The sequence below is a fragment of the Lissotriton vulgaris genome, chromosome 2_1 (assembly GCF_964263255.1).
Source record: "Lissotriton vulgaris chromosome 2_1, aLisVul1.2, whole genome shotgun sequence".
In the NCBI taxonomy this organism is placed as follows: Eukaryota; Metazoa; Chordata; class Amphibia; order Caudata; family Salamandridae; genus Lissotriton; species Lissotriton vulgaris.
The window spans coordinates 1429496581-1429521607 of record NC_141687.1 but is presented as its reverse complement, the minus strand read 5'-3'; the positions used below and the strand labels follow the sequence as shown (position 1 = coordinate 1429521607).

Sequence of the window (25027 nt, the reverse complement as noted above, 5' to 3'; positions counted from 1 at the left end):
ATCCTGAAAATAAGTCTCCTCATTAAAAAATGCCTCAGAACTTGAACTATGCATCCATTCTCCGGAAAAAACTTCACAAAAGTTAGTACGATTTACTACTCTCTTCCATCTACTTTTTGTTTTGAAATCAGAAATTACCTTGCTTAGTTTCCTAATTCTATTGATTACCAAAATAAACAACTTTCGCTTAATTTCAAAAGCATGATCAATAATTTTCTCTACATTTTTCTTCTTCTTATAAAATGCCGCTTTCTGCTGGCCTTTCTTTTTAATATTTTTCAATAAATTAACTAATATCCTATTACGGAACATTCGATTTCGAATGTCCCTAAACTGTTGTTTCCTTCTACTATCATGCACAGAGTTATCTCTTCCTCTACCAGTAACATTTGTGATGGGTCTCTCCTTTCCATTTAAATTACTTTTCTTTTTGTGAACTGAAACATTTTTTTGAGCAAAACTTTTTTTACTACAAATATTTCTTAAGAATGATTTTGTGCTCTTACCCGGACCTTTCTTGGTGTTTTGACAAGTATTTGGGGAAGAGGACTGCTGCAATAAAACATCATCCTGCTGTCTTTGACGTTTTCTAGCCTTTCTTACTCTACTTTTGGAAGGCATTTTACAAACTATGAAAGAATCTGCAGTTGAATCTGTGGAAAAATATAATATAAAATGTTATTAACCACTATTACCAAACAGTAAATAAATAACAGTCATCTAAAACTGAATGCCGTACTAATTATTTAACATAGCATTTGAGTGTCTAGTATGCTATTTTACGTTCTTCATGGTGCAAATTTATTGTAAATACGCACCCACCTGCGGTTGGCAAATTTAGATTTTGATTATGGGAGTTAGATAGGCATGTTAATAATTTCCCAAAAATGGTGTATAACCCCAAACAACCTTTGAAGCAAATGCTCATAGCCATGTTATCCACCTCCCATTGGATAACATGGCTAAGAAGTGCTTGCAAATGTGAAAATAAACGGCCGCAATGCATGAATATCGCAGAAAAATCAGCGATATTCATGCATTTTCCAGCAAATGCTCTTAGCCATGTTATCCACTTCCTATTAAATAACATGGCTAAGAACTGCTCAGGGCCCCATGAGGAACGCTTTCCATTTACAAAGGGAAAAATAACATCAAAAACACTAAAATGCCTTCTAAATATGACCCCAAACAACCTATGAAGCTCTAACAGTGCATATCCTGAAATTTATTTGATTTCAAAATTCGTTTTTAAACACAGCATATAAATCAATTGTATACCTGCATTCATAAAGAAATGACTAAAAATGTCCTTGAGACACATGAAAGTGTTTTCTGGAATGCCCTAGCACCATTTTTGGGACACTATTAACATGGCTAGGTAACTCCCATAATCAAAATCTAAATTTTCCAAGCGCAAGTGGGAGCGTATTTACAAGACACTTGCCCCAAGAGGAACACTTTCCATTTAAAAAGGTAAACATAACATCACAGAAAAGTCAGCGATATTCATGCATTTTCCAACAAATGCTCTTAGCCATGTTATCCACTTCCTATTAAATAACATGGCTAAGAACTGCTCAGGGCCCCATGAGGAACGCTTTCCATTTAAAAAGGGAAAAATAACATCAAAGACACTAAAATGCCTTCTAAATATGACCCCAAACAACCTATGAAACTAATTCTATTACTATATCACTAGAAACAAAACCACATTTTAAAAACACAGCTTTCTTCATCATTTTCTCCTTAAATCATACTATTCTCTATCTTAATTAAATAAATCTTTTCTCACCTTAGCAAATATTTTGAGTTTTGAAAACAGTCAAAGAAATACACCAAATTGTCTTCAGCAGAAGAAAAAGGATGCACTCCAAAGGCTGCAGCTATTGAAAGCACAGAAATACAGATATTCCTTTCACATATCTCTCATAGTAGCCAATCATACCTCTTCCCTCACTTTTTTCAAATCAAAACCCTTCCCCCCTCTGCCCTGTCTGCCTTGTTTCCATAGCAACCACCTCCTGGAAGACCTCTCATGTTTGCAAGTTCACACAACAATGTTTCAATTGAACTCTGAACTCTCAGTGCACCTGCGTATCCAGTGCAATCTTTCATTAAATGTTTCTTCCTTGACCATTCAAATTACATGTTTCAAAGAACACATCCATGCACCCTAACTTTCTGTTTTCAGAAATGGAAATGCACCAATCACTGCTAATGATTCATTAGCATTGTAAATCCACAGTTTTTTTTCTTTAGAAACTCCTACTGTTTCAACTGCCCTTTCATTACCACACTTCATCTGACTGCAGAACAACCTTCTCCCACCATGTTTAAGGTCTGGATTGTTGGACATAGTTACATCCACTGGGCTCAAAGGTATGCTGAGAACAGAAATTTACCTAACCTCAATTTACAAGATGTGGAAATTAAGTGGTTGGGCCAAAGAGGATTAAAATGTCACCAATTGATACCATTGGTGAAAACCTTTATGCATTTGCCAAAACCTGACCTGTTAATTGTGCACTGTGGAGGTAATGATTTGGGCACTTTGACAGGGGTAGGTCTGGAAATGCTTTTAAAGGACACCTTTGAGCAATTAATGGCACTTTTTCCTCAAACTGCCTTGGTATATTCCAATATATGCCAAAGACAGAAATGGAAGTGGTCCAACCAATTTTGTCCACAAATTGAGAAAGCGAGGAAGCATGTAAACAAATCTGTTTCAGCTTTCATGAGAGACCATGGAATGGGCTCTCTGTACAACAATAACTTGCGTTACTACATGCAAGATATCTACAGAGGAGATGGAGTTCACTTCTCAGATGAGGGCAACAGAATTTTCATTCTGAATTTAAGAATGTGCATTGGTACCTACTTATAAGTACCTAAATGTACCATAAACCCAAAAGCTCTTCTCAGAGCTACCCTTCATCTAATCACTCACAATTATTATTTTTTTCTAACTTTTTTCACTAATTTTTCACAAAATACGCTCCCCGGTTCGCTAACCGAAAGCTAACCTCGCGGAATTTTTTTTAAAAATGTTTTTTTTCCGCACATTTAAGCCTCCTCAGCCACCCTCAGAAAACCTAGGGGGTCAAGATAAGTCTACCGTGCCCCCTTCTACACATTCTGAACATTATTTGCCCTCCATCTTGTATCTTAATGCGACCGAAACACAAAATGGTGGACTCCCGTGACGCTTAAGGTTCGCTAACCGGGCCGCTTTCCAGAAAGCGGTCCTAAAAAAAAGTGGGAAAGTAATTTACAGAAAAACGACTAGAGACACTCTCACCAAATATAGATTAGCTCATACTACATAACAATCCCTTCCATTCTCACAAATTTCATTGAAATTTCATTTAGCCATTTAGCCTGTAGACCTCTCCAAGTACCGTGAGGTAAATTACTTCACAAAACACATCTGAAGTGTTGGAATTGACAACCAATGAAAATGTTACTTTCATTTTCTACTTTTATTACCTGACATTTGATTGGTTATATACCTGAATATATATAAAGGAAGAGAAGGAAACACAGCCATTTTGACTACTACTTGTTGTTGTATATATCATTTAGAATATCACTAATAACATCAACTTGTTTCTAAAGGTAAGTTGTTATTTTTAAAACTGAAGTATATTGTGCACTATAAGTAAATATGGTAAACTTTTTCAGATAGTTATATACTATCCCTCTGTAAGAGTTAGACATTGAGAAAGGCTTCTTTATTATAATTATGGACTGATTTAGGTTTCTATGGTATAATTATGAATTTACTTAGGCTTCTTCACAGGCACTTTTTAATAGTACTACTTCACGCCTGAAACCATACAGTGCCCATAGATTACTTCTCTGTTATAAACTCACAAGTGCCTGTCTGAACTTAAACCCAACAGTGCCCTATCTCTACTGATATATTTATTTTTTATGCAAATTACAGCAATAAAATGGAAGGTGAGCAGAATGTTTCCTTCGAAATTGTTCTGGAGAACAACACAGAAAAAGTTATTGAGGACAATGATGACTCAGATTTCATGGATGAATCACGGGACCATGAATTAGTTCAATGTGTAGAATCTGTGGATCATTTACATCATTATGATGACGGTCAAATGTTGGAACTTATGTTCACTGAACAAGAACACATATCAGACAGTGAAATGCTAGACGTTGTATTAAATTTTGAAAAACAATCCGAAAAATAAAATTGTATGTAATATTAAAAAATTGTTTGAGTCTTTAATCATTTTTATATGTAATTCATAAACTAGTTAAATGTTAGAAATGTTATTAAATTTTGAAACACAAAAAAGCTCACGCACAGAGCAGTTTTTAGCCATGTTATCCAATGGAAGGTGGATAACATGGATAAGAGCATTTGCTGGATAATGCATGAATATCGCTGACTTTTCAGAGATATTCATGCATTGTGGCCGATGTGCGGCGATAATTTTTGTCTCTAAACAATTAAAACGAAGCACAAAATGGCGAATTCCCGTTTCGCTACCAGTTTGCGGCCCAGTTCGCGGCCCGTGAAGCGCTTCTACCGTGAAAAATCATTTTTTTTTTATTTTCCCCACGGGACCCTTTAATAACCCCAACAACATTCCTAGGGGGTCAAGAGGGGGATACCTTGCCCCCTTTCATTAAATTCCCCCTTAGTTTTTCACCTTTTCTTCTCTCTCGATCCTACCGAGAGACAAGATGGCGGCCGCTACCACTTTGCGGCCCAGTTCGCGGCCCGTGAAGCGCTTCTACCGTGAAAAATCATTTTTTTTTTATTTTCCCCACGGGACCCTTTAATAACCCCAACAACATTCCTAGGGGGTCAAGAGGGGGATACCTTGCCCCCTTTCATTAAATTCCCCTTTCGTTTTTCACGTCTTCTTCTCTCTCGATCCTACCGAGAGACAAGATGGCGGCCGCTCCGGACTGTTTAGAATGTTGACAGACACCGGAGAGCCAATCAGCTTTCTGCGCGCAAAGTTCCGATAAGCGAAAAGTAAGCGGACCGGATCGCTGCCCAGAGCGCTGTTACAGATATATATCTTGATTTAAACGTTAATTTCTCAAAATCCACTGAAGCACATATATTGAGACCTAGCAAAGGCACATCGGGCTAACAGTCCCTACAATTTTGCCAAGTTTCGTGCAAATCCATTCAGCCGTTCGAGCTAAAAGTGAGTCCAACCGCCCTATGGAAAAATGAATGGAAAAAACGCGTTTTGGGACCCCCTTTTTTCTCAGCCCCCCCTTGACGAAACTCCACCAAATTTTCAGGGGCTGCTCAGAATCAAAATGTGCCATTTTCCTGAAAATTTCAGCCGATTCCGTCCACAAACGCCAAAGTTATTAGACATAGAATTTTCAGAAGTCCCATAGAGAAAAAATCCTAACTATATATACCTACTGGCGATAGCCAGTAGGTAATGTATATATATATATATATATATTTAAGCATATAAAACAATATACACATCTGACTTACTCCTACTATGTGTCTCCTAACCTAAGTGTCTAAGGTGTGCGCATGTGTTCTGCCAAGAATTTCCATACTGAATGATCCAACCTCTGTTACCTGAAGGAAAGGAATGTAGGTCCCTGTCGTGGTCATGAGCTTGACACCCCTCGAACAGATATCAGCAAGCTGCTGGGCCGAAGCATCAGTATGTAGTGCCCTCACTAACGACAGCAAAGCACTCCTTTGCCAACACCCAGAAACAGATGTTTATTTATAGCCAAAGGCATCCTTGCCCTGGGTCGAGATCTTGGTCAGGCAACCATTGTTCGTGTTATAGATAACTCTGTTGCCACATGTATGAAACATACAATCACATTTACATAATGTATGTATTAACCTTGTACATGAAGTGTTAATGTATCATGATAGTGTTCTTGCCAAGTTGGTTTGTAAGCAAGTATAGTTTCCTAGAAACTAATCCGCACTGTCATGGTTGCAAATATGTGTCAAAAGTCATTGTGTGAGTGTGAAAGCAACTATAGGAAGAAAGCTATCTGTATGTAAAAATGGCAGTGTTTGCCTCTAAGCCTAACTCGGACACATGACACTACCATACGTAAGTTACCATGCCTAACCTATCTACATAGCATACCTGATCTATACCTTCCTACCATACATACCAATTCTTAATTTACCTACCATACTCAATCTAATTTAACTTGCCTACCATAACTTCTGACCATAAATTCCATGCCTACCATACCTGACCTACTTACCATGACTACCGTAACTAACCTATTGAATTTACATAATATTTTTACTTTACTACTATACTTTATACCCTACCATACCGACGTACTGTAACTACTGTACTTAACATAGCTGCAATAGCTTACCCCCATAACTTACCTACCTACAGTACCTAACGTACCATTCCTACCAACCATACTTACCAGCCTAACATACCTACCTACCATATGTAATCAACTATACCTAACCTACCTTACCCCATCTGGCCTGCATACCTAACCTTTCATGCCTACCTTACCTAACCTTCGCTCACTTCTAATCTTATACCTGCCATGAGTTAGAGGTTTTGTGAAAAATAAGATAAGCAAGCAAGTTAGGGCTATGAGATCTCTAGCAAGGGCGTATGGTATTGCAGCCTGGTACAGAAAGCTAATAACTCTCTAAGACACTGGAGTCTGCATCTTGAATGTGACAATTGCTGCCTCTGAAGTAACCAAAATGTGAATGGCACGTTTTTTTTCTTCAGAATAGTGAGCCTAATTGGATTTTCCAATGCTTGTGCGTCTTGTGTCTTGCTATTCATCTGTTTCATTCTAGATGTTGTGATATTAGTGGAGGAAAACCAGAAGTGTGGAATTCAATTCAGAATAGGTAGTTACCGGGAGCTACCACTGGCTTTGCAGCTCCTGTCACTGTCACTGAACATGCTTCCCTACCCTTGATCTTCTGGTTTATGAAAGCAGTGAGATGAGTAGAAAGTAAGCAGCAATATAAGAGACATGTTTACACTCTGTAGTTTGATATCCTTGCCTTTTTCCTCTTGGCTGCAAAAGGCTTTTAGTTGAGAGGTGAAGTCTGCGATGAGAGGTTCACTCTTGATGTTGTCAGCAGTTCAAATGGCTCATATAACCACTTATATTACCCCTGCCTTTGTGGTGAATCATCATTCATGCCCAAAAGAGAACTGGAACACCTCCTCCCACATCGCTTCACCAGTGTCTGTGACAGTCTTGTTTGCTTCTCCCTGTGTGGGCACTATTTTCTTCCTGTATACAAATTCTGCTGACATGGCAAGGTGCCTCTGCTGTTCTTCTGGTGCAAGCCCTCCATCAGCTCCCTGCTAGTGGCTTCCGTTCCTATAGCCTCCTACTGCGTCCTACCAGCAGCTTCCTCTTTGATAGATGTGCTTGCTATGGCTTCTGCATGGAATTTAAAGAAAACAATTGTCCATGTCAAAGAAGGTGCAAAAACTTAATTTCATATCATAAAAAGTATATTTTATTTATTTATTTTGAAAGTTTTATAGAGCGAACAAGATCCTGTGGATATCAGAGTGGTTTACAATCAGTGAGGTTAATTATACAACAAATACATGCAGGTAAATCAAGTATACATAAAATCTTGTGCAACATAGCGCAATAAGGTGCAAATCTGGAAGGCCATATTAAGTCAAGTCAATGGCAGTATAGTGACAAGGTTTTTGTATAATAAAGGATCAAACTGCTTGCTCCTTATCATAAATGTGTCAGTTAGGGCATTAGTTGGATTGGCACTTACTATAGTGTTTTCCATTTCAAATTTGGTGTAAAACATTTTATTGTTTTGAATAAGAAATGCACTTCTCCATAGGTTCCAGTTACTAAGCAGATTTGCAGGTACAATACTGAGTATGGTCACCAATTACAACTGAAAACTCTTTCCCGGTGTACATTATCATCTCACTAACTTTCTGAAGGTGATCATCACACACAAAATTCTCAATTCACAAATTCTTCTCCCCTGCATGAGCATCAGATAGTACAGGCTCACTTTCCCCCTCCCTCCAGCACAGAGAACCAGGTACATCCAGGTAATCATATCAAAAGAAGGAAGGAACGAGATGCTAGAACTGCCCGAGATGGCAAACTCCCAACACTGACAACCATAAAAATACAAAGCTATCTGAGCAAGAGGGTATACCCCAGCAATTACCTAAGTGAGGGAAGTCAGTGTTTTTTCTGTGTGTTATGGGATTCCCAAAAAGATCCAATTCACCTGTCAGTTGTTATAGGGAGACGAATGGGCTCCCTGCAGGTACAGGAAGCACTTTGTTTTGTTTGGTTAAATCCCCCTTTATCATGAGATGAGGGACCCTAAAGCAGAAAGTAATAGTTTTTTCAATAAACATTTAACCTAATTTATTTAGAGTTTCTGGAGGGACATGTCAATGTGGTCTAGTCAACATGTTTGAGCTGATCGTACTGCCCCCTAAGAGGCCCATTGCTTCCATCAGGACCTTAATCCCTACTCAAACCATTCTCATATTCACACCATGCACGCACACTCACTGATGTGTAATACACTAGATACTCGGTGTGGATGTAATCCTTCATGCAAGGAACTCCTGTAAAATATAAAAACAAGACATGCAAAGCATGAAAAATCAATAATGGCAATGGCTTGGCTTCACCCCATTCTAATGCTGGATATCTGTGTTAAAAGCAAGAGGACAAGTGAAAAAGACATATATGTATGAGTTGACTTCACTCAGTCCAACTAATCTTCCCTCAAACTAAAGAGCTGAAGTTCTCCTAGTCTGAGTGGGAAATCTGTCAAATGGGTCAATGATGTTAGGTGGCTGATCGATCAGCCTCAGAGTTTAGCAAAGGTTTTGCTTGCTTGCTGTATACAGTCAGTGTATCCACTGTGACACCACTGGTGCATACTTTTTTTCCATTGTGCAGCAGTTACTTTCTTGGCCATTCCCAGCAGTTGGTAGAGCAGGGTTTCCATACTTTCATTCCCACAGCGCAAGCCCCCACTGTATTATATAATAGTATCACTCGAAGATTCCTTGCTGTTGGTGTACCCAATACTCGGTCTACATAACTAGGCACCTTTTTCCAGTTTGTCTGCATGAGGACACATTCCCACCTACTAAGGATCATGTAGCACCCCCACCATAACACCATCAAAATAAGTCTGTGGTATTTGAGATATTTTGCTTTAGTCTTTTGGAGTAAGATACCACTGTGTTATGAAATTACTCTAATTCTCTGTGTTGGATGCTTTGAAAGCCTTTTGGGATGTCCCACCAAAAATGCACTTTTATCTCCTGTGGGATCTCTCTAGATCATTTTTCCATTGTTTCTGGTATCTTCATCTACCATTCCCTGTTCATAACTCAAGACTGATAAATCTCGAGATGCGTCCCTTCCTTGTCTCATCCCTTTCCAAGTTCTTTAAGGAGTTGTGCGGGCCAGAGTTGGCATTCAGAGGGGTAGATTCAGGCTATGTCAGGGACAGGAAATGACACCTATTGGCTATTATTGCTTTAGTGCAAAGGCCTCTGACTAGAGGTGCAAGCAGAGCTAATTGAGGACAGGGAAGGTAACTCGTGGAGGTATACATAAAAATTGTTTTTCACAAGGCTCACCGGTCAGAGATTAGCTGGCGAAGACTGAAGAAATTAAGAATTACCAAATAAGTGCATGTTGCTGTTCTAAACAAAATAATTGAAGTGGGATGAGTTCCCTTTCACCACACTGTCTTTATTTACCCTGAAATCTTAAGTTGTTGTGGGAGGAAGTTCTGGGAAGTCAGGCGAATGTCTACTTAACGAAAATAGAAAGAACACCAGTTTCTGAGATTTCAGAAAAGTATTTGGCTTGCATAGAGGGGTGAGGACAGTAGGGTAACATGAAGCAGTCCCAATTTGCTTTTACCTTGTCAAGTTGGCAACCTCCCAAGTGCTTTGTCTCCCACCCTTGCTTGTGCAGAGCATCAGTCTGGCTGGGGTCTGAGCCACAATCTGAATAGGGCTTACCTGACTGCTGCTTGTCTGCCTTTAGGAGCGTAAGATACACAAGGGGAGTGAAACTCAGGTCAGAATGTTGGCTTTGTTTGGCCTAGCAGGAGGATTTGGAATCTGAGCCTTTTCCATGTTTATAGTTTCTGCTCTGGATACCAGACATGCTTGCTCTTCCACTCCCTAAAATGTTGCATGGCTACTGCTTATGTCAACAATTACAATTCTTGGCCTTTTGGAATCTTTTTACTCATTCTTTTTGATGTACAAGCACACAGCATCCCACTGCCACTGTTGCAAAGCTGGTCAATCCATATTATCATTTGTGCATCTTTCTCTCACATACCCTCATTCATCACATCTCCAGGTGCGAAATTCCATAGCACAATAACTCAACTGAGTGGTCATCATAATCTCTCAAATAGGATCCGATCGAAAACCACAACCTCCACTACACCGTGTAACTATCCATGTGTGGAAGCATTTTAGTGCCCTACATTGGGGCAGTAAGAGCTATACAGATGCTACCCTACAAAACTAAAAGTGAACAAATGCTCCTATCCAAATTGGCAGACTTGATAGGCTAAGTCCAGGTGACTGCACCTGATGCCTCTGCCACCAAGATATTTCTGGTCAGCATTCCATCTTATCTCTTTTATGTTGATTGGTGTTTGCCTAGATGTTCCACTAACAGATATTCTTTAAAACCATTAAACTAAGAATCTACATAACTGTTGAGAATCTGAGCCTCCCCAAGCTCACCATGACCGAGCCCCTACCATTATCCAGGTACACTGTGGATAGTTCTACGGTTTCTCCAGCAGTGAGTATCTTTGGACTCCTCAACCTAATTCAGAACTGTCTTTTTCGCTGATCCCCACTTGCCCTCCAATCCATGAGTGCCATGTTTTGTAGCTAGACTGAATATCTACCACAGACGAGTTGTATGGCAGGGCTCCAATATTCGTTACCCTTCCACCAATCCCTCTGCCTCCACTTTTGCCTCCCCACCTATCCCACAAGAGGTTTTTGTAGTGAATACATCCGTAACACAGTTGATGTAGAATAAAGATGTGTTTATTCCATGGCACAAGTGCTGCGCAGCAGCCAGCATCAAGTACAACATCCGTCAAATTCCCCTTCAAAACCCAGGTTCCATTCGGAACACTAAGGTGGAACCCACAGGGAACATTCCAAAATCACTAGAACACTACATTATCCCCTCCCTTCCAATACAACAACAAAAGGAGACAGAATGAAGATAACAAGAAGAAAAAGTTCAATAAAAAGAGTAAAAGAAAGGAAAGAGAACAAAGAAGGGAAGAAGAGGAAAAACCAAGAAAAGAGCAAGAAAGAAGTAACACCAGATACAAACATCAACAATATCTTGCAGGAACGCGACATTGACGCGTACTCCTGCGCAAATTATTGGCAGAATGTGGCTCAACATTTTGAGAAGAAGAAGAAAGCCCACCTTGACCAGGAGAACAGGAAAAATCCTTGTCAGCAAAAATAGTATCAACAGGTTGCCTATTGATCTTAACAACCATTGAGACATTCCACCAGTTCTTACATCCACTCTCACAGCATTCCCACACACTTTGTCCACCACAAAAACATCAGAAAACTTAAAATCACCTTTGCTTCTATGAGTAGGTATCTTAATGCAAACCTTATCTCCTACAAAAAAATGTGAAAAAACTCTTTTTCTAGAGTCAAAGACCAATTTCTGTTTGAACTGTGCCTGAGAAACATTGTGCCTCACTTCTTCATCCACGTTCTCTAAGGAATTAGTTTTCACCCAATGCGACATCCATCCCGGACAGATTTTTTAACACGGTTTTCTTCCACGAAGAAGCTCATACGGAGAAACTTTAGTTGATGAGTGTGGTGTGGTGTGATAGAACCATAACATGGATCTGACAGCATTTTGAATATTACATTTCTGAGACAAGGCCCATTGTACACATGAGCACCCTATTCATACGCTCGACCAAACCATTAGTTTGGGGATGATAAAGAGCACTTATGAGATGATTGATGCCACCTTGTTTTAAAAATAAATTGAACTATTGACTCACGAACTGCACCCCATTATCACTCACCAAGGAAGAAGGGAAAACCTCATGAAAAAACAAATCTTTCAGAAAGTCTATCACGTTCTTGGAATTGGGCTCACCAATGAACCGTACCTCTGGCCACTTTGAATAATAGTCAACAGCCACAATGGCATATCTAGAGGTAGAAGGCAATGCATAAAACGGACCAACTAAATCAACTCCTAACTTCTCCCAGGGTCTTGTAGGTAAAGGAATAGGTTGACGTGGTGGAGACCTTATCTTGAAACTTTTCTCTGCACTGGGAAACACCACACATTCATCAATGAGCAGATCAATGTCTTTATCCATTTGCAGTCACCAGAAATGCTCACAAACCCTTCTCTTGATTAAAGTTTTACCCAAATGCCCCTCATGTGCACCTTTCACAATCCTTGTTCTAAGCACATCCGGAGGTATCAACTTGTCACTACGAACCAAAAATCCACCTTCAACTTAAAGTTCATCTCCAACCTTCACAAATGTTTGAAGAGAATAATGGACACTATTCTCCCTTGGCAGCCATGCCTAATGCAATTAATAACCTCACAAACAATAACATCCTTCGCCCCGGAGTCAACCAATAAACACACAACTTTATCACCTATACCTATATCGGTATATGGATCCACACATTCTGTTGACAAGTCAGAGCCACCATGCAAATCCCCGACAACAACAACCATGTCTCGCAAATCATCTTGAATATTCCCTAATTCCTCTTGTCTGTAATCAGTCACGCTCACATTTGCCACAGCAGTAGAAGAAGAGGAAGAAGAAGAACCCTGTTTGTTGTCTTGAAAGTAAGACACATTTCTCTATACATTCTGACACACTTTAGCAAAATGTCCTACCCTCCAGCACGTCCTACATGTCACATTTTTAGCCGGACAAGGACTTCCTGATTTTACATGTGGAAAATATCCACATTTGAAACAGATATTTGTTTGCCTAAAAAACGTGTTCCCCGTGCGTATAGGCACACTATTTTTATTTTCTTTAAATTTAACAGCACTCACACTATCCTCTTTACTAGCGACAGAAGGCTGCTTTTCTTCCAACTCTTTCACGGAAATTCAATGCTCTTTGCAACACGCGCTGTTTCCTCAAGAGTGGAATTTCCTAAAGAGAGCAATTTTTGTTGTATACTTTTGTCAATACATTTACAGATATACTGATCCTTGATCATTTGATCTCTAAAATTCTCAAACTGGCACTCTGCACTCAACATGCGTAGTGCAGAAATCTTCAACTTTCTCCCCATGCCTCTGCTCTCTTTTAAAGAACTTGTGTCTGATAACAACTAAAAAACGCGGTTTAACATCAAAACGTAACTCAAGCTTTTTAACTGTTTCCACAAATTCATCAATGTCCTCCTCCTCTTGAGCACGCACTAAAGGTGGAAGATGTTTGAAAATGGAGCGTCCCTCAAACCCAAGTGTATTTAACAATAAACATTTCTTCCTGTTTTCACAGAAACAAAGGAAGAACATTTACAAATTTTACATAAAGTTTTTTCTATCTTAAATTCAAGAGGGGTCACAGTTCAACCTGAGAAATGCAAATTTCTGGTTGAACAAATTGATTATATGGGACATACCATCACTCCAGCAGGTATTAAACCTAAATTGCTTTGCACGCGTGGGTTCGTATCCCATCCTCGTCGCCAAGTATTTTGTAGTGAATACATCCGTAACACAGTTGAGGTAGAATAAAGATGTGTTTAATCCATGGCACAAGTGCTGCGCAGCAGCCAGCAGCAAGTACAACAACCGTCAAATTCCCCTTCAAAACCCAGTTTCCATTCAGAACACTAAGGTGGAACCCACAGGGAACATTCCAAAATCACTAGAACACTACATTTTTCTTGGTCAACACTTTACCATATCAGTCCCTCATACAGGACCCCACCCACCCTTTGTAACTCTGAAGGCTTTGCCCTCATGAGCAAAGCTTTTACTTCAGGCATGGGGAAATTCTCATTTCTTTTTCCTTGCATTTGAGTTCGCCCCTCAGCATGTGTGGAGTACATAGCTGCCAAACCTTTCCATTAAATAAGACTCTCTGGGATCACCCATCTATATCATATTTGCCGCTGAAGGAAGTTTGTCCTTTCTGCAGGGTCACTCTAGATGTTTCACCTTTTGCTGGACCATATATTAGTGTTGGCTATAGAACTCTGTACACTTTATCCCTGCTAACCAGTGAGAAAGTGTGTGTTCTCTCCCTTTCAACGTGGTTAAATTAAATACACCTAATCGGCACATTTAACTTACCTATACGTTCACATTTTATAGTAGAAAGGATACACAGGCCCTTTAAGCTAAATGCCACTAAGAGTCTATAATATCCACTGTGCCACCCACTGCAGTGACAGTACAAACATGAAAGCAGCATTACCATTTGTAACCGGCAGTTCTTTAACTGCAAAATCGACCTATCAAAATGGTCCCTTTTGACAGGTCAAAACCTTCCTATTAAATATTTATAGGTCACCCCTATGCAGGCCTTATTGCCCATTTAAAAGTAGGACATTTAGGAATTTAATGTTAAACATGTCACTGCAGTGTAAAATCCCCAAAACCTATCTTTCGCTTTAGCAAAGTTGGCTGTTTCAAAGTATAACACTGAATTACAATATTGCTTTTAATAATGTTAATTCCAGTTCAGAAAGAGCTAGAAAATAATTAAATACCTAATTTATATTAGCTATTAAAATCCAATTCAATGGTAAAGTTTGATTCTTGATAAAGTTTAAGAAAATATATTTTTGGAATGTTACCTTTTCCCTGCCTAATGCCTCTGGAGGCCCATTTGCATTTTTCTCCCCCATATGCCAGGCAGTAATTAGCATTAGATTAGGTGTTAATGGGTGTGAAATGCCCCTTCAGGAGCAAACAATAGGACAGTAACGTCAATGGGCAGAGATGATCTCTCCAAACTAGACAGAATATACACAGTGGGGCTGTGTGCATCCTTTTTGATGTTGTGGTGTCAAATCCTGCTTGACAAGCCAGCAGGGGTTTTACCTGTAACACTTGGGTGAACTTCAAGAGGCGAGAAAATTATGTCAAAACAATATTTGCATGTCTACTATCTTTTTACTTTGTTCTACCAGACGTCTGTCTCTGAGTTTATTGAGGGTACAGTGACTGACTCCAAGAGACATAAAACTAACCTGTTTAAGCTACAGAGACAAAACAAGCTACAGGAGACGTTTGCCTGCAACTTTATTTTATTAGTAGCCTGTGGTCTGATGGACCGCTTTATCTTGTTAACGTCTATAATACCAGAGATGTTTCTTCTGTTCATGATTAAATCTCACAGAATTTGCAATATTAAACTACTCATGGTGATAACCTGGAACAACACTCATATTGGTCGAAAACAAATTTCTTTATTTTAAAAGCAATCATGAACATGGTGGTCTGCTTACTCCAGCATGCCACTATGCCTGCTACTTTAACAAATCATTTTGGGTCTGAATTTGCGACCTGCCTTATGCATATTAATGAGGAAGTTCCAATTGCAACCCACTACGAAGCACCATTTTGTGGATTGACCAATTACTACAAAGGTAAGTTCACAAAATTGCTTTACATTTGCAAATAGTCTGTGTGCGATTTGTAACCACTTTTTGTGAATGTAAAATTTGTGCATCAGGCCTTAGGTGTGTGTCACACCGACACTTTGGCTGCTGAATCTATGGGAAGAAATGAGGATTGTTCATGGGAATCAGATGCAGTGTTCCTTATCTTCTTGGTTATTCCTCTTTTAGATCTTTAGTTCCAGGTGCATCTCATAATCGGAGTTACTTCCCCCTCCCTGAAATTAATGCTGCCTCTTGTAAGGAAATGTCTCTTTTTGCATGTTCACTCACACATTTTGGGAGTGATGCTGCTGGTTTTTCAACTCTGAGAGTGCACTGATGCTTGCTAACCAGGCCTCAGTGCCAGGGTTCTAACTCCTTACAAAGTGTATGTCGAATTGGCTACTCTCAATTGGCATAGACTGATTTACTTATAAGTCCCTAGTATATGGTACCCAGGGCATGCAATGCAGGGTGTCCACCCAGGTCAGCATCACTGATTGTGCTACACTGTGTGTGAGAAAGTACAAAATGTCTCCCAGCCTGCCACTGCAGACTGGATGGCCACTGGCAACACTGATAGTTCGACTTTCCCATTCAAACCACTGTCAAAGCCTCAACTTCCCTTAACACTATATGTTATTCTCTCCTAATGAAGGCCTATAGAGCCTCAAGGCAGGGAGCTGTAAATTAATAAGTGGGAAATGTATTTTGTATAAATGTCTGGACAGCAACACTTCCAAATTCTTGTTTTGCTGTGGGAGAGTTAGTAGCCCCATTGGCTAACAGAGTTTTTGGTTGGACACTCAGCCCAGCTAACTGCTGAATGGAACTACTGAGATGGGTACTGTAAGGTATCAAATTAATTGTGGCATTACACTCGACTTGATGCCCAAATCACATTTGTCACTATTATACACGTGCAACCATTACAAAGTTTCCTCCCTATGACCTTGTTTGCCCAGTGGCCTCATATAGTCACTGGCCACCAGAGAGCTTTCTGCCCTCCTAGGGATTAGTGTGAATGCATCCCAGGCTCAGGGACAGCCTGCTACAGGGTGAGGCGTTACCTCCCCTTCGCAGGAGGCCACTCAGTATTTGCTCCCAAAAGATCAGTTTTAAAGCCAAAGCTGCCTTTTGGTGGGCAAATGGTGATCACGCTCTTGAGGAGATGCCCTTTTTTCAGGTAGACTGACTGGTGGTGGGAACAGAGAAGGGAGACCAGTGCCTAAACCAGTTTTCCTGTGGGGAAGTAGTGCACAGGTAGCCACTCCTCCATGGTGGGCTACCAAGCTCCTGACACTCAAAGAAGGGATGTTCAGAGTGGGAAAAATAGTGCACTCCGGGATTTCTAGATGTCACACATTGCTGGAAAGTCATGACAGAGTGGGGGGGGATCTGGTATCCGTTAGGCTAGTGACCGCATCACCCACTTGGGGCACTCTATGGGCATAAATATGGCATCCCTATTCACCCTGAAGCTCATTTCACACTGGAACTAGAGACAGCAAAGAAGAAGGACTTCCCTGCAGACCCCTGGACCTGGCAAAAGAGAAGCTGCACCGTTTGCTGGATTGCACCAACTAGCTCGCAAAGAGAGGACTGTGCTCGTGGCTGCTGGCTTGAGGAAAAGTTGCTCCCAAGCCCCAGACCAAAGAAATGTTTCAAAGGGTCAGTCAACGGACCCTCTGGAACCAGCACCAGGACCATCAAGCTGAAGTAGCTCATCTCAGCAAATCAGTGGCCACTTTTGAGAATCTGCACTGACTGCTTCTGGTCACCCCAAGAGACCGATGTCCAAAGGTTGCATCTGAGCCTGCCTGTGTTCTCTGGTCCAGATTGGTTGCACCAGCCTCCACCAAATGATATCACTGGGACCGCCGTGGGCGGAGACCAGTAGCCCAGCAGCAGCTGGCCTTCTACTGGCTCAAAGAAAACTTCGAGGAAGCCCAACCTCTGTGGCCAAAGTCACCCCACCTGACCCATGAATCAAGGAAAAACCGCAAAGGCACACACATTGACCACACAGGACCCAGAGCATCCTCTATCCTCTATCCTCCGCATCAGCAGCATAAGGACAACTCCATTGAAGTCTATGGTGGTCTTGCTGTAAAGTTTGGGACTGAACTGGAAAATGCTTTGGTGACCAGGTAACTGTCCAAATACCATTTAGTGCCCCCCACTAACAATCTCCCTGTCAAATTTGGACACCCAAGCTGGGCCAGAGCAGTTAAACACAACTCTTACAAACCTTTTAAAAGTTTACAAACTTTAGGTTTACCAATGCTTGTTTGCACTTAAACTGAGATTTAAGTTTTCTTATAAACTCTGTGTCTCCAGAACCCTCTGGTCAATTTTGCCCATCTTGGACTTGAAAAATTAATTAAAATATAATCTATTTTTATAAATTAGTGCTGGGTGTCTTTTGTGCTGTGTGGCTTATGGTACTGTTAAATTGTTTGCACTAGTTCCTTTGTTTGTCTCGTTGCTTCAAGCTATAGCTACCAATGGTTGACTTTAAGGTTTTAACAAGTGTGACTGGACCCAAGAAGCTTTTGCGAGTCTATTGCAGCGTAAGGTTGCATAGCCATACCGTGTAATACACCTAGATTCTCACACCTCAAGTATGGCTAACTCAGGAGAAGGAAAGGAGGAAACTGAGCCTGTTTGCAGCCATCTTCTAATGAGTCCATATGAGCGATGAAATATTTTTTACTGAATAAGACATGCCAATTTCTGATTGTCAAAAAAACTTATAACTGATAGTGATACCTTTCCGAAAGCCGGTCAAGCATGCAACCTCATCTGTTCAAAGAGGCTGGAATATGCTTGTCTGTTTGTGCAACTAACTAAAAATGCTCTAGTTTACTTTTGAAATCCATTTGATCATACTGCCATCAAACCCAATCCAATTCTTACTCATTTAAGTAATTAAACATGTAAAATGTGTTCTTCTTTCCAGAAACAAATTGTAAAACAATATTTTGTGTGGCTGCTGATTATGTCCCATTATTTCAAGAGGTTCCATCAGATTATTAGGTACGAAAAAGCAATATAACGTTTCTGATTTAGATAACAAATTACAATACTTTCTGTTATGTGCACTGAATCATTTAGTACCCCTTGGCTGTCACATTTCTTTATGCTTGAATACAGGAAAGCCTGTATAACTTTTTTTTGCATCAGACGTTGAAAAAATCACCAAAAACATTTAGGGACTTTTTGTACATTTTTCACGTTGTCATCTTTTGGGGAAAGCAATCTGGATCTACTGATACCCAAGAGACACATATGACAGTCTTTAATCTTGAAGGACGATTTTCATGCCAGCAAATAGGCATTTTGGACTTGAAAACAAGCGATCAAAAAATGTATTCATGATTTAAAACGAAACAAGTTTCACCTGAAAATATGCTTCATGCTTCATTTTAGATGGAAATGGTTAATGTATGCTTTTTGCAAATCATTTAGCGTGCTTATAATCTTTTCCTTTTTTCTTTGAATAGGTGAGAGACATTCACTTCACATGTTGCAATTTCTCCATGGCGTCTACATTCTATACTCATGTGCTTACTACAGACATCAACAGTGAAACTGGTTTACAATAGTTTTCTCTTCATATTATCTCCGTGGAAGAAATTTCAGGTCCTCTACAGAAAACTATATCCTTTATTCACAATAGACACCTATTGAGCAGTAGAAGATTGGGCATTCCAGATCCTCCTCATCTGTTGCACAGAATCCTTGGCACTGAGTACATTGGAGACTTCTTGCGTTGGGCAATCTTACATCAAAACAAATTGATTCTTGTTAAATCCAACATCCAGTGTCATATTTAACAACTGTGGGCTGTCCTTGGATGGGAATGGTGCGACATCACAACAGTTAATTTATTGTACAATTAACATATTGTTTTATATTTGTAGGACAAACAGAGAGAGAGTGTGCTGCTATACACTTTAAATTGTAACTTTTGAACTTTCAAGTTAAACTATTCCCCAAAGAATTGTTTTTAATACAGTAGTAGTATTTTAAATCTGCTTAAGTTAACTTTACAGATGTTTCTTACAGATTGGCATTTTGTCATCAGCAGATAGAAAAAAACTCCATAATATATATTCAGATTTTGAAACTCAATGAGAACACGTTTAAGTAAACGTGTAAGTAAAAATTGAATTCATGATCTAATGATTGACTTTTTCTGAGTATTCTTTCTTACTCTGTCATTTGATTGTGGATAAATTTGCCATATAACCACAACTCTCCAGGTTAAACACTTAAGACACTAGGCAGTAACCTGACTGTTATTAAAAATGGAAGTAACAGCATTCCCTCATTTTCAATTGGGAATTCTTCAAATTGTTAATATGTAATACTTTATTGGAACCCATAGGAAAAACAGGAAACTAGTGTGATGGAATTTACCGGCATTACTATTTTTACATTTAAACTATCATAATAGAAGTATCACAGGAAAACTAAATTAACATTATCGTATCATATACACATTAGACAAAACATATCTGATCATGAATAATTGTGTGGACATGCACAAACAATGCAACTTCTCTTCTTTCTCTTTTGGGGCACAGCGTTGTACAAACTGAAAAAGTTCTCTCTGTGAAAAAATAAAAACAAAATCACACAGAATGTTATTAATGACTGCAGTAGTGGACAGTTCATGTAATGTTTCATCTTGAGTGTGTTTTTGATTTGCATTTTAAAATTATTTTCTCATATTATTAAGTCTATTATAAGAGGTGTAAACCAAGACATCACAACGATATCTTCTCACTTTGTTGCTGCTACTGATTACTCTGAATTTGGTAAATAATAGTGTTGGAATGTGACTTGTATTATCATAAAAATATTTAAGTTATACCTTTGTGTAGAATCTACCTGGAATATGTTTTGAAAATCTTTTTTGACTTGTATTTAAAATTTTCATTTTTGCACTATTTATGAGGAGCATTTTTATTTATCAGAAATTGCTATTTTCTATTATTTAACTTATTTTGTATATTCTTACACTGTCCTGTTTTTATGATGTTCACCTGTGTGCAGATGCACAGCTAGCCAAAAAACACAATAATGATATAGTTTCTAAATGTAGGGCTAAATTGATAAAATGAATCAAGATTTGAAATAAAACTGCAGGATCAGCAAGAAATTGAAGATGAAAATCTAAAAGCCCAAATTGGAGAAAAAAATGATTTAAACAAAATTCAGTCTGCAAAATTACCTCACTGAGTATAGCAATTATTGCACAGATGTTCACTTGAGCTGCTATTGCAACTGTTATAAATAGTATGTAATTTTCCCGTTTAGATTAATTTCCAATATTTACCCTCATATTAAACAATGTTCAGATCACCAACTAACAATTGAATGGAAATTGTAATCCCCTGTGTCATAGTATGGAACAACATCCTGTGTCTTTGAAAAGCTAACTTTGACATCTCCGTTTTTGGGCTGTGCCAGAAGCTGATCAGCCAGTCAGTTCATCTAGCATGTTACAACCTACAACAAAGATTTCTAAAGTTAACTTTTCAAAGTTTGACCACATGGCCGGGCTTTACAATTTGAAATTTACAAATTAGTTACTATTTAAATATCAGGCTACGTAACAAAAATACATCCTAATTTTCTTAAATCCATAATTTTTGTGGGCACATTTTTTTAAAGTTGCAGATCTGATATATATTTTTAAATATTGTTTTCCATTTCAAAGATTATTTTTGCTGCTTGTACATATTCACACTGATTTGTGTTACTAATCTATGTGAATGGTTACACTCCATTACACGTTTGATATTTAAGATTCCTCAAAGCGGATATAAATTTGATGTAACATGCATAATAAATTATAATTTCCTTGCTGTTGTTAGGAGGAACATTTCTTAGTAAAATATTTATTTGATAAAGTTATTTGATGTAAGTGTCAGAAGCATAAAAGATTCAAATTAAGTGGTTGATGTGAAACAGTACAAACCATAAATCTGTGAAAGGTGAAACACTGTAGCATAGAGAACCCACATTATGTACTGGCAATTCAAGTAGTAGGCCTTTCAACAGAACTACTAATGCAAATGAAATTTAAAGACTATTTTATAGTTTATAGAAGCAAACAACAATGTTTAAACAATGATTCACTGAATTTGAATGACTTTTATATGAACATTTCACATGGCGACTACTTGTTTTGTACAAAAAGCAACCTAACTAACTGCAATGGTTTGTAGTCAAAGGACAGGTCTATTAATAGTTACAAGTGCGCTCTGAAGGCTTTTAAAGGTATTAGCATATGTGTTGTGCTATACAATATATTGCTTCTGGATTCCGGTTTGAAGCCACATAGTTAGTAGAGAGTAGGAGTGGTTGTTATGCAACAGTCGGCAATGCCTGCTTGTCTTTTGAAATCTGAACGTTTAATGGCTGCCACTAAAAAGATACATGTACACATGGGACAATTGGCAGAGCTAGCATGTATAAATATTGCAATGTGTGTCAAAAGGCTCTGTAGAGCTCTGTGTAACAGTAAATGCCTATTGTAATGAAGAACAGAAATAAAGTGGTGAAATGGAATATTTAAACACAGTGGGGTAGCCCTACAAGTACATAAATCTGTTGGTAGGGACATTTGGGACTACAAATGTACATTCATTTGTACATTTGTGATTCTTGTAATAATCTTGTCATCCTATACAATGTCCACACTGGCTTCAAATGGAAAACATATATGTATCTTTTTTCTTTTAATTTCAGCATTTTCCATGATAACTACAGCTTAGCAGTGAAAAGTTAGAGAGCCAACACGTTTCCCCTTTTAGCAATGCGCTGGCCTGGGGCTTCTTCAAGGCTGATTTTAGTTCCTGTAGTCCACTGTCATTGAAATATATTTCCTTCTGTTTCTTAAAGCAACTTAATCACTTTGAAGTGTATCTGCTACTACACTTTAGAGTGTTAACTGGGGAAGGGCAGGGAGTCCCCTTATTGGCTTAAATTAAACCTCAGCAGCGGTCAGTCAAATCCTGATGACAGTCAGGCGGCAAGCCAAAACTACTGCAGAGACCATCCGTCCTTGGAAGTAATATTTTCCAAACCTTCATCAGGCATGTGTGCAGCCAGTAGGCAAAACACATGTTGGCTGTTTAACCTTTCACTGCTAAGAAGTTGTCATCATAGAAAAGGATAGAATTAGAGAAATATATTGGAATTTGTGTGGAATTTACCAGAAGTAACATTGTTACAAGAATCAAATTTATACACATGACCAACAGATGTGTAAATATCTCATTTCAGAAATTACTTATATAATACACCATATTATTTGACCATAGCATTGGAATACTGTATAATGGCTTTCAAATGCATTATTTTCCCATGAATATGTGCTGCGTTGGCTGTTGTTTAAAATGCTGCACCATTAAAGACTTCTATGATTTATGCATTAGAGTGTATGTGAAAAAAAATCATAAGATGTACCAACACTGACCACAGTTATCATGGTAAGTGCAGGAAAGGAATAATATCATCGCTAACATCAAGATATATTCATACAGAATAAACATTTACCAGGAAATGAAAAGCTAAAGTTCTGAGTGGTTATAAATATTATGAGAGCATATGGAGAGTGTTTTGTAAACCATGATTGTAACTTTTACAAAGAGAACTTTGTAAACATAGGTCCCCCACACACTATGTTTGCATGTCAACATTATTTAGATTACATTGGCAGTGTAATTTTAACGTATCATGACATCCGCATTGTTTATTCTATTGATGATCAAGAACTATGTCCTGGGACATGTGCATCCTCTTATCAAAAGTATGAACAAATATCAATCCCAAAAATGCTTATATTTTTCTTTTATGTCGCTTCTCACTCAACATTACATTTCGTTCTTGGAGAAGTACAGGGGAACGAGGCCTTTTGTAGTATTATATATATGTTGTTTGCAATGTGTGTGATGTGTATCACCGATGCATATTATCTGTGTTCCATGTCTCTGTACAGTATCATTTTTTAGGAAAATGCAACAATTCCATTGTGCAAGAAATGTTTTGATGGAAATAGGAAAAATTATTTACACTTGCATCAAATGATGCCGTACTCTATTGGCTTCCTAACAGGGGACCTTAGAAGAAACCCTAGGGAACATCTACTAAATTTTGATTCTAAAATACTGTCCAATCAGATGTGTGGATATATTGGCAGACTGCATGATGGACAATGACACAATGTTAAAGTGGACAATAAAATTGAATTAAACTTTATTGTGTACATTTTTTTGTTGAAGGTAATGAATCTGGCAATGTATCTAATGTCTGGCAGTTTGTATGTGTTCAGAGTATTTGAAAAGCATTTATATAAATGGGTGTTTGCACCTGATTTGACATTAAAAGATGTGCATCCAAGAATTGTTCCCATCCAGATTTCACCAGGAAAATCCTGGCAAAATGTGCACTTGGAAAACCTGTAGAAGGAGGGAAAATCTTTAGTAATTGTGCGCACAGACTCAGATTCTGCAGTTTACCTTCGTTCTGAGAAGGAAAACTCCGAAATGGAGCAGTAAAACCACACTGTGTAGTATTGGTATTTTTCAGGGTGACTTTACCTCATCCAAATACCAGAACATCGGACAGAGGCTATTCTAATTGATTTATTTAACTTATTTAATTGATCTTTTACATAAAGTATGGACTAAGTCCCTGGGAGGACCGGATGCTTCACATACAATAATACAAAATACAATAATACAGACATGTCCAGTAAAAGATAATTAGATATTAGTAAATACATAGTTTATAGAACGGTACAGAGTTAAATGTATACAATAAAAATCTGATTAAAGAGTTTAATATCTCATAGAGACTTCTAGCTGCAAATTCCTTACCTTTGAATTTGCAGGCGTCAGGCTGGATCTGGAAACTTTTGCTGCACAATACCCCTTGCGCTCGCAGCCGGGTGGCTCCATTCGGCTCTGCATGACATTGTTGGTGTCGTTGGCATTGGTAATGATGTCTCAGTTTCTACATAGATGCCACCCAGGTGCGCAGATGTCCGTTCTTTTCTTTACGCGCCAGTTAAGCACTGATCCGTGAAGAGGTACCCCTCTGTTGCTTTTTGCAGCTTTTAATCGATGTTTTGTCGACTTCGGAATGTCTCTGCAGAGCAGATGGACTGGTATTGACGATCCTGGGGAGGCCAGTGGACTGGACACTTCTCCAGATACTGGGATGCTCTCTCCACCAAATATGGCTACAGAGGAGGGGGCATCTTATGCCAAGGTGGTGAAGAGTAGGAAAAACGCCGGTCACTGGACTAATGAACAGAG

At 38.8% G+C, this 25027-nt stretch overlaps 1 protein-coding gene across 1 annotated transcript in view; it reads left to right on the top strand.

Moving 5' to 3' along the window:
- The window catches only part of KIF5C (kinesin family member 5C), a 548720-nt gene extending 524756 nt beyond the window's left edge, over window positions 1–23964 (top strand). Inside the window, exon 26 of the mRNA XM_086957253.1 lies at window positions 19196–23964. The gene's annotated coding sequence lies outside the window, so the exon portion shown is untranslated. The remainder of the gene's footprint in view (window positions 1–19195) is intronic.
- The last annotated feature ends 1063 nt before the right edge of the window (window positions 23965–25027 follow it).